General features: G+C 36.3%; 1 non-coding gene across 1 annotated transcript; it reads left to right on the top strand.

Annotated features, from left to right (window-relative positions):
* The first annotated feature begins 9,009 nt into the window (after positions 1-9,009).
* Positions 9,010-9,116, top strand: LOC133820651 (small nucleolar RNA R71). Its single transcript, XR_009887055.1, has one exon. It is a non-coding gene; the product is annotated as a small nucleolar RNA R71 (small nucleolar RNA).
* The last annotated feature ends 207 nt before the right edge of the window (positions 9,117-9,323 follow it).

Here is a 9,323-nt window from a genome sequence, read left to right as displayed (position 1 = left end):
GAAGGCGGAGGTGGAGAGAACAACGGAGAAAACGGTGGATACAGTGGTGGTGGAGCAAAATAATTCTGATCCGCCTAATTTAAGGACCATCGAATCACTAAGTTATTTAAGCGAGCCACATGGTTCACTTCATATTCGTACCGTTGTCCCATATATTGATTCATCATTTGATGTTGCTGAACCATGTATTGATTTTGTTGGAGAAGATAATCCAACTTATCATTGACGTTCTACATGTTATGGTCACTACTACCCCCCAGCAACACCGGATCAGCATCTTCTTCCACCTCAGTTTCAACACGGCGTTTACCCTTCTTCCTCATATGTGGCACATAAAGAGCAAGTGTGGGATAATCCTTCGTTAAAGTAATAGATAAGGGTTGTTGCAATGACTGATAAATATCTGTGATGAACTCGAGAACTCCAACTTTGTAGCATAACATAGTGATTACAGACCCATGGCCCAAACCTCCAGTTGTATGGCCTTTTTCAATGTACTCAATGTTCTCTTTAATCCATAAGCCCATGTTAACAGTCATTCCTGTCATCAGCGCATACATCAAAAGTACTCGATCCTTAGTCATGTCAGACACATGACTCACTGGCATAAATTGAGCACATACAAAGAAAGCCCAGAATCTGGCCTCAATATTTAGCTGACATAAAGCAATACTCTTGGGTAAAGAACCAGATAAATTCCATGGAGAACCTTCAAAACATAACTTCTCAGCCACAGCAGCATAATCTATGTATCCCTTCAAAAATCTTGTATATTCCTCCTCTTGCTCTTTTATATGCGGCACATTAAACACCTTATTAATTGATTCAGCTATAAAAGGCACTTGCTTGCCTCTAACAAATACTTTATCATTGTGTTTAGCCCTTAAATTCGCATAGAACTCATAAACCAATGATATTTTTGCTTGAGCCAGTTTCGTAACAAAGTTTTCTGACTTCTGAGCTGCTAGATTAGCTCTAACCAACTCAAAAATTTGATGATCAAAGGGTTCAGATTGAAATTCTACTTCTCTTTCAGGAATCAACGTTTTTCTCACAAACTTCTCATACCGTTCTTGAGCTAAAAAATTTATAAACCTTGTTTCATCAAACTCTTGCTCCGGTGTGTCTTCCCTTTGTTGAGATGCAGAAGCTTTGCCTTTACCCTTATCCTTAGACTTCCCATCCTTACTTTTAGGAGCCATAGTATCTATGCTCTCAACAACACATGACCCAGAAAAACAAAATTGGCAGCACCTCTCCTTAAATTATATACTTTCCTTCTTCAAAATCACCCTATAGATCCAATATCACAGAACAAAATACCCAAATACCACAAATCACAGCAACAAAAACCAATTTCTACCCAAAGACAAGCAACATTTGAACCCAACCCCAAATGTGGAAAGAATCTTGAAATAAAAATGAGTGGAAACACTTACTAGCCTTAGAAATAATATTCCACATGCTTGAATGACCAAAGCCCCTTGATAATTTGAACTTTCTTCAAGAAATTTGACACTTCGATTTTTAGGGTTCAAAAAATTTGATTTGTGAAATTGGTTTTAGTGGGAAGAACTTGATCAATGGGTAAAATGGGTGAGAGAAGAGAGAAGATGAAGAAGAAAGATGGAAATATAGTGGGATTTCTGGGAAGAGGCTTGAATGGAGGTGAGATGGTGGTTTTGGGGTGTTGGAATAAAGAGAAGACGAGATGGGAGAAGAAGAAATGAGGGTTTGGGGAAAAAATTCGAAACCCAGCCCTTTTTTTTAAAAAAATCTGAGTCTAATGGCGTTGTAGTGCTACCAATATAGCGCCATAGCGCTGCCTGGGCGATTCTGGCCAATTTTTCTTCTGAGAATAGCATCGTAGCGCCACCTGTATAGCGTTGTAGCGCTACTACCTAAAAAAATACCTTTGGTTCTGAGAGTAGCGTCGTAGCACTACTTATAGAGCGTTGTAGCGCTGCCTTCATAAAAAAAATTGCTACTCCTCTATAAATAGCGCTGTAGCGCTTCTTTGAGAGTGTTGTAGCACTAAAGCTTCCAAAAGTAAAATTTTCTACATCTTTTCTTGTAGAACCATTGCATTTTTCACGGTTTATAAATTACATCAAAAAATTTCCTAATTAAAACTAAAAATAACTAAAACAAAAATCTCTAAAAACATTGTTCCAAACAAAATAAAAACAAATAAATAATAAAATAAAATAACATAACATAAAAATAAACATAGGAATGCCTCCTAAAAGCGCTGTCTTTAATGTCTTTTAGCCAGACTCTTGTTTTCTTTCAATTCAGAGTGGTTCCATAATCACCACAGACTTGCATTTTTCCACTGGACCCTCCAAATAATGCTTCAATCTTTGACCATTCACCTTAAAGTGTCCTGTCTTCTCACTATGAATTTGCACTGCTCCATATGGAAATGAAGCATCTACTGTGTATGGTCCTGACCATCTTGACTTCAATTTACCGGGAAAGAGCTTAAGTTTATAATAGAATAACAGTACTTTGTTTCCTGGTTGAAAAACCTTCCTAAGTATCCGCTTATCATGAAAGGCCTTTGACTTATCTTTATAAATCCTCGCATTCTCATAAGCTTCATTTCAGAATTCATCGAGCTCGTTCAACTCCACAAGCCTATTTTGTCCTACCATAAAAAGGTCAATGTTTAACTTTTTCACAGCCCAGTAAGCTTTGTGCTCAAGTTCCACCGATAAATGACACGCCTTACCAAACACCAATCGATATGGTGACATACCGATCGGAGTTTTGAATGTTGTGCAATAAGCCCAAAGTGAATCATCAAGCTTTTTCGACCAATCCTTCCTTGATGTATTTACAGGCTTTTCCAAGATGCTTTTAATCTCCCGATTTGACACTTCAGCTTGACCATTTGCAAGTGGATGGTAGAATAATGCCTTTCGATCATGAACTCCGTAACGAGCACAGAGAGCAGTAAAAGACTTGTTGCAAAAATGACTCCCTCTATCACTAATAATTGCTCTTGGAGTACCGAACCGGGTAAAAATATTTTTGTGAAGGAATTTAAGTACCTCTTTACCATCACAATTAGGAGTTGTTGCAGCTTCTACCCATTTAGAAACATAGTCCACTGCAAGCGTAATGTACTTGTTATTATAAGATGACAGGAAAGGTCCCATAAAGTCTATTCCTCACACATCAAACAACTCAACTTCCAGAATACTAGTCATTAGCATTTGATCTCTTCTTAATATATTACCGATTCTTTGACAACGATCACAACTCTTGACAAAGACGTTAGCATCTTTAAATAATGTAGGCCAATAATACCCACATTGCAAAACTTTTGCTGATGTTCTTGTTCCTCCGAAATGACCGCCACAATGCAAAGTATGACAATGAGTAAGAATGGATAGCATTTCTTCTTCTGGGATGCATCTTCTAATTACTTGGTGACGAAAAAGAATGGGATCATCCCAATAATAATGCTTAACTTCCGAATAGAACTTTTTAAGTTGCTGCCTTGACATGTTAGGAGGCACAACCTTCGCTACCAAATAATTTACATAATCCACAAACCACGGTAGCTTTGCTTTTTCATCTATCAAAAATAACTAGTCATCCAGAAATTTGTCATCAATTTGTACATTTTTCTTATTAGGATCTTCTTCTAATTCCAATCTAGATAGATGGTTTGCAACTAGATTTTCTGTCCCCTTTTTATCATGAATTTCCATGTCAAACTCTTGCAATAAAAGGACCCATCGAATCAAACGAGTTTTTGCATCCTTCTTGGTCATAAGGTACTTAATAGCATAATGGTATGTGTAGACAATAACCTTATTACCAATTAAGTATGGCCTGAATTTATCAAACGCAAAAACAATTGCAAGTAGTTCCTTCTCAGTAGTTGCACAGTTTAATTGAGCATCATTCAAGGTCCTACTAGCATAATAAATTGTTAGGAAAACCTTGTCAACTCGCTGCCCCAAAACTGCTCCAACTGCATAATCACTCGCATCGCACATCAATTCAAAGGGAACTTCCCAATTTGGTGGGGCCACAATCGGTGCAGTGATCAGTTTCTCTTTCAAAGTATTGAAGGCTCTTTGACAATCAGCATCAAAATTAAATTGTACTCCATTCATTAATAGAGCAGATAGGGGTTTAGAAATCTTGGAGAAATCTTTAATAAATCTCCTATAAAATCCAGCGTGGCCAAGAAAACTCTGAACACCCTTAATTGAAATTGGAGGAGGCAAGTTTTCAATAATTGAAACCTTCGCACGATGTACTTCTATGCCTTTGCTTGAAATCTTATGGCCCAAAACAATTCCTTCACTCACCATAAAGTGACATTTTTCCCAATTCAAGACCAAATCAGATTCTTCGCATCTCTTTAACACCTTCTCCAAATTCTGTAGACACATATCAAATGATGGGCCAAAGACCAAGAAATCATCCATAAATATTTCAATGCTCTTCTCCACCATATCAGAAAATAATGACATCATGCATCTCTAAAAAGTAGCAGGAGTATTACATAATCCAAATGGCATTCTACGAAAAACAAACGCACCATAAGGACAAGTAAAAGTTGTTTTCTCTTGATCTTCGGGAGCAATAGGTATTTGGTGATAACCAGAATACCCATCTAAAAAACAATAGAAGTGATGGCCCGACAGTCTATCAAGCATTTGATCAACGAAAGACAGTGGAAAGTGATCTTTCCTTGTTGCCCTTTCCTTGTTGCCTTGTTTAACTTTCTGTAGTCAATACAAATTCTCCACCCCGTCACTGTACGAGTTGGAATTAACTCATTATTATCATTTTTTACTACTGTCAATCCCCCTTTTTTTGGAACCACTTGTATTGGGCTTACCCACGAACTATCCGAGATTGGATAAATAACACCAGCATCTAACAACTTCAAAATTTATTTTCAAACCACCTCTTTCATTGATGGATTTAGCCTCCTTTGAGCATCAATACTAGCCTTACTGTCCTCCTCCATGAGAATATGTTGCATAACAGTCGATGGGCTAATTCCTTTTATATCAGCTAAAGTCCAGCCAATGGCCAATTTATGAGCTCGAAGTACTCTTAATAATTTTTCCTCTTCAACAGTAGATAATGAAGCAGAAATAATAACAGGGAGAGTATCATTCTTACCCAAATAAGCATATTTAAGATGATTCGGTAAAGTTTTCAATTCAAGGACAGGTGGTTTCTTTATAGATGGTAGTGGTCTCTCGGGTCCTAGTCCAAGTTCCTCATATTTCTTCTTATAAATAGGTCCAGCGTAGTTTAGCCATTTTATATATTCAATAACCTCAATGCCATCACAGTCTTCCCCACCTTGCATAATAAGGCTCATCTCAAGCGGATCTTCAACAAGTTGTCTCTTTGACAATTGTTCCTCAATTACATTAACACTAAAGCAACTATCACTTGCTCTAGGATACTTCAAAGCCTTAAAGACATTAAATACAACCTCATCACCTTGCACCCTTAGCCTTAACTCTCCTTTTTGAACATCTATCAAGGCTTGACCAGTGGCTAAAAATGGTCTTCCCAAAATAATTGGAACATCTTCATCGTCCTCCATATCAAGAACAATAAAATCGGCAGGAAAAATAAATTTATCCACTTTGACAAGAACGTCTTCAATAATACCTCGAGGGTGTTGATAACTCTACAAAACAGAGTTATTTTACCACATTTTTTATGCTAATTGTTGCTTAGTCTTTGAGTTTTTAAGTAATTTATTAAGTTTTTGAGTAATTTTGTATTTATTAGTCTTATTGTAATTTTCTAGATTTTTATATGTTTTTATAGATATTTTATTATTTTATGTTGTAATTTAATTATTTAAAATTAGTATTGTTAGTTTGAATGCTAAAAATATGATTTTATTGAAATTAAATTTTATGTAAATTAATATTTTCATGGAAGTTATATGGTATATTTTATTAGTGAAAATATTTAATTTTAATTTAGTTTATGATTATTTTGTAGGAAACAATGTTGTTTTTGGGCTCTTAAAAAGCAAGAAAAATGAAGGAACAATGACATTTTTTAGAGAAAAGAAAGGAAAAAATGGTATTTACCATCAGCAGCCCAGGCCCAGGCGAAGGCCCAACAGCTACCTCCCCAAGCTTCCTATTCTCAGCACCTTTCGGCCCAGCTACCACAGGCCCACCTGGGCCCGTCTCCACCAGCTGCTCCTCCCAGCAAGCTTCAGTCCACCAGCAGCTTCAGCCTAATCAACCTACAGCCCATTTCCACCCCATTCGGCCTAGTTGTTCCTTCACCCATTCAGCCAGCTCCAGCACCCAAGCCACCTACCTCCCCAGGCCTAATGCCACCAGCCCAACCTCCACACGCCAGCACCTTCACGCCCACACCAGCTCCCTGCCACAACCTCCTTGGTGCTTATTGAGCCCAACAAATGACTCTCTTGTCCATTTGTCCCCTTGTCCCTAAAATGTCATTTTTACTCAACTTTTCTACACATTTTCACCACAAAATCATCATTACACTATACAATTTACCCATATTTGCCACATTATAATTAATTTAATTAATCTAATCAATTTAATTAATTTAAATTGAATATTTTAATAATCTCATTTTGGCTATAAATGTGGAATTTCAAGACCATTTTTGGTGTGCTTATTTTTGAAGAGGTCATACCACAAAATTCCTACACTTGGAAAACCACTCCATTCTTTTCATCTTTTTCTTCTTTTTTGGTTATTTTTCTATGAGTTTTTAGAAGAAAATTTTGGGGGTTTCTCCTCCAAATTTACCTATTTATGTTTGTAATTTTTGGTTTGTAATTTCTATTCTAGTTATGAGTTTCTAATCTTTTTAAGATTATTAAGATGATGATGAAACAATATGTAACTAGATAGTATTTATGTTGTGTGTTGATTTCCCATTTTGTGCAATAAATTTTATGGATTTTCTTCTTCAAATATTTTCTTTCATCTTAAATATCTTGTATTTTTTATTGTTAGAACATATTTACACTCTGTTCTTCATTAGTGCAAAATCATAACATTCTTTGATTAAGGTGTGCCATTAAATTGTGCACATCAAATGCTTAGAGCAAAAATATTATGTTTTGCCTTATAAATAATATTCATTGATTTATTTGTTATTTCATTAAATTGATTTACATTAAATACTTTGAAATTATAATTTTAAAAGTGAAGATAAATCCTACAATTCCATGATAATTTGTGCTTAAAAAGAATATCTAAATTGAATAGGTGGTAGTTTGATTAATTTCTACTATTAAAACTTGGGAATCAATATACTTATTGATATTATTAAACTTATATTTTGTGGATTCTATTATCTTAATAATCTTTCTCTTACAACTTGTTTACAATTCCTATCTTATTTATTTTTATTGCTTTAATATCTTTATTATTATCTTTTATTTTATTTTCTTGATATAAAAATCTCAACAATCTTTGGAGCTAGGTTAGAATTTATTAATTTTTGTTTAAAAGAGTTTTCTTTTTTATTTTAGACAACTCCTTTGGGTTCGACATCCTTGCTTACATGATCATTATTCTATATGAATGATTCGTGCGCTTGCAAGTTATAAATATTTAAAACATACATGTTTTGGGTTCATCAGGTGTGTCAATGAACGGTCAGCCAGTTGTAAAGTAACCATAGTGGGCCTAGCTTCCCCCAAACCGAGTCTTCGAAATATAGACAGTGGCATTAGATTAATGCTTGCACCTAGATCACATAAAGCCCTCTCACAATGAAAATTCTCAATGGTGCAAGGTATTGTGAAGCTGTCCGGATCTCTCAACTTTTGAGGAAGTTTCTTTTGAATTATGGCACTACACTCTTCTGTCAAAGCTACGGTTTCATAATCCTCCATTTTTCTTTTATTAGACAAAATTGCCTTCATAAACTTCACATAACTAGCCATTTGTTCAAGAGCTTCTGCAAAGGGAATGTTAATGTGAAGTTTCTTAAATACTTCAAGAAATTTAGAGAATTGCTTGTTAAGATTTGCCTTTCGGAACCGCTGAGAATAAGGAATCTTGGGTGTTGACTCGGTGTATTTGGGCTTTTCTGTCTTTGGAAGATCATCAGTAACCTCCTCTAGTGCTAGACTAGGTACAGGTTGATCTTCAATCTTAGTACCCTTGTTTTCTACTGTAGGCCCTCATATTTAGTCCCACTCCTCAAAGTGATCACTTGACATTGCTCTTTTGGATTCACCACAGTTGAGCTAGGTAAAGCCCCTTGATTACGATCCGCCATTAACTTTGCAAGTTGGCTAACTTGTGTTTCTAAGCTCCGAATGGAGGATCTGGTTTCTGTCATAAATTGGCTCAATGCATCAGCGGATACCTCTGGTTTAGTCATGCTAGGCGGTGGTTGTTGATGCTGCGGCATTGGTGGCCTTTGAGTATCATAAAAGGGCCTTGGGTTTAGCCCATAAAATGGTCTATGTGGAGGATATTGAGGTGGATTTGGATGGTACTATGGTTGGTGCCCTTGATTATTACTCCATGGAAAATTAGGATGGTTCTTGTATGCTGGAGTATAGTTGTTAGGGCATGAGTTATTATTAGGTTGCATTGGGAAATTGTCAATGGCTTGAACTTGTTCAAGTGGGATATCATCTACCGAATAAGAACTCACCGCTGGACATTGCTGAAAGTGATGAGGGCCTCCACATGTCTCACAACTAATAGGAGCAGGTTATAGTTGCATCGCTTGAGCTGGACTGTTGTTTTGTTGTTGTATTTGTTTCGTTAGCGAAGCAATGTGAGTAGTGAGCATAGCAATAGGATCAACTTTGCCACCTTCTTATTTTCTCACTCAGATGGCCAATTATAATTATTCATGGCCATCTCCTCTAAAAGCTCGTAAGCTTCATTAGCATTTTTGCTCATAAATGCTCCACCTGCTACTGCATCTATGATAGTTCTTGTGTTTCCCCTCAGACCATTATAGAAAGTATGCACCAACATCCATTTCACTATACCATGATGTGGACATTTTTGCAGCAACTCTTTAAACCTCTCCCAAGCGTCATATAAAGATTCCCCCTCAAATTGACAGAAATTATTTATTTCACCTCTAATTCGTGCCAATTTAGCAGGAGGAAAGTACTTAGCGAGAAATTTTTGAGAAAGATCTTCCCATGTCATAATGGAATTGGCTTGCAGCGAAATCAACCAACTTTTAGCCCTGTCTCTCAATGAAAATGGAAAGAGCCTCAAACGGACTGCGTCATTACTAACTCTGTTCATTTTGAAAGTATCGCATAACTCCAAAAAGTTGGTAATATGGAG

This window comes from Humulus lupulus, chromosome 2 (assembly GCF_963169125.1).
Source record: "Humulus lupulus chromosome 2, drHumLupu1.1, whole genome shotgun sequence".
Taxonomy (NCBI): Eukaryota; Viridiplantae; Streptophyta; class Magnoliopsida; order Rosales; family Cannabaceae; genus Humulus; species Humulus lupulus.
Note: the sequence above shows the minus strand (reverse complement) of the source record. Positions and strands in the feature narration are given on the sequence as shown.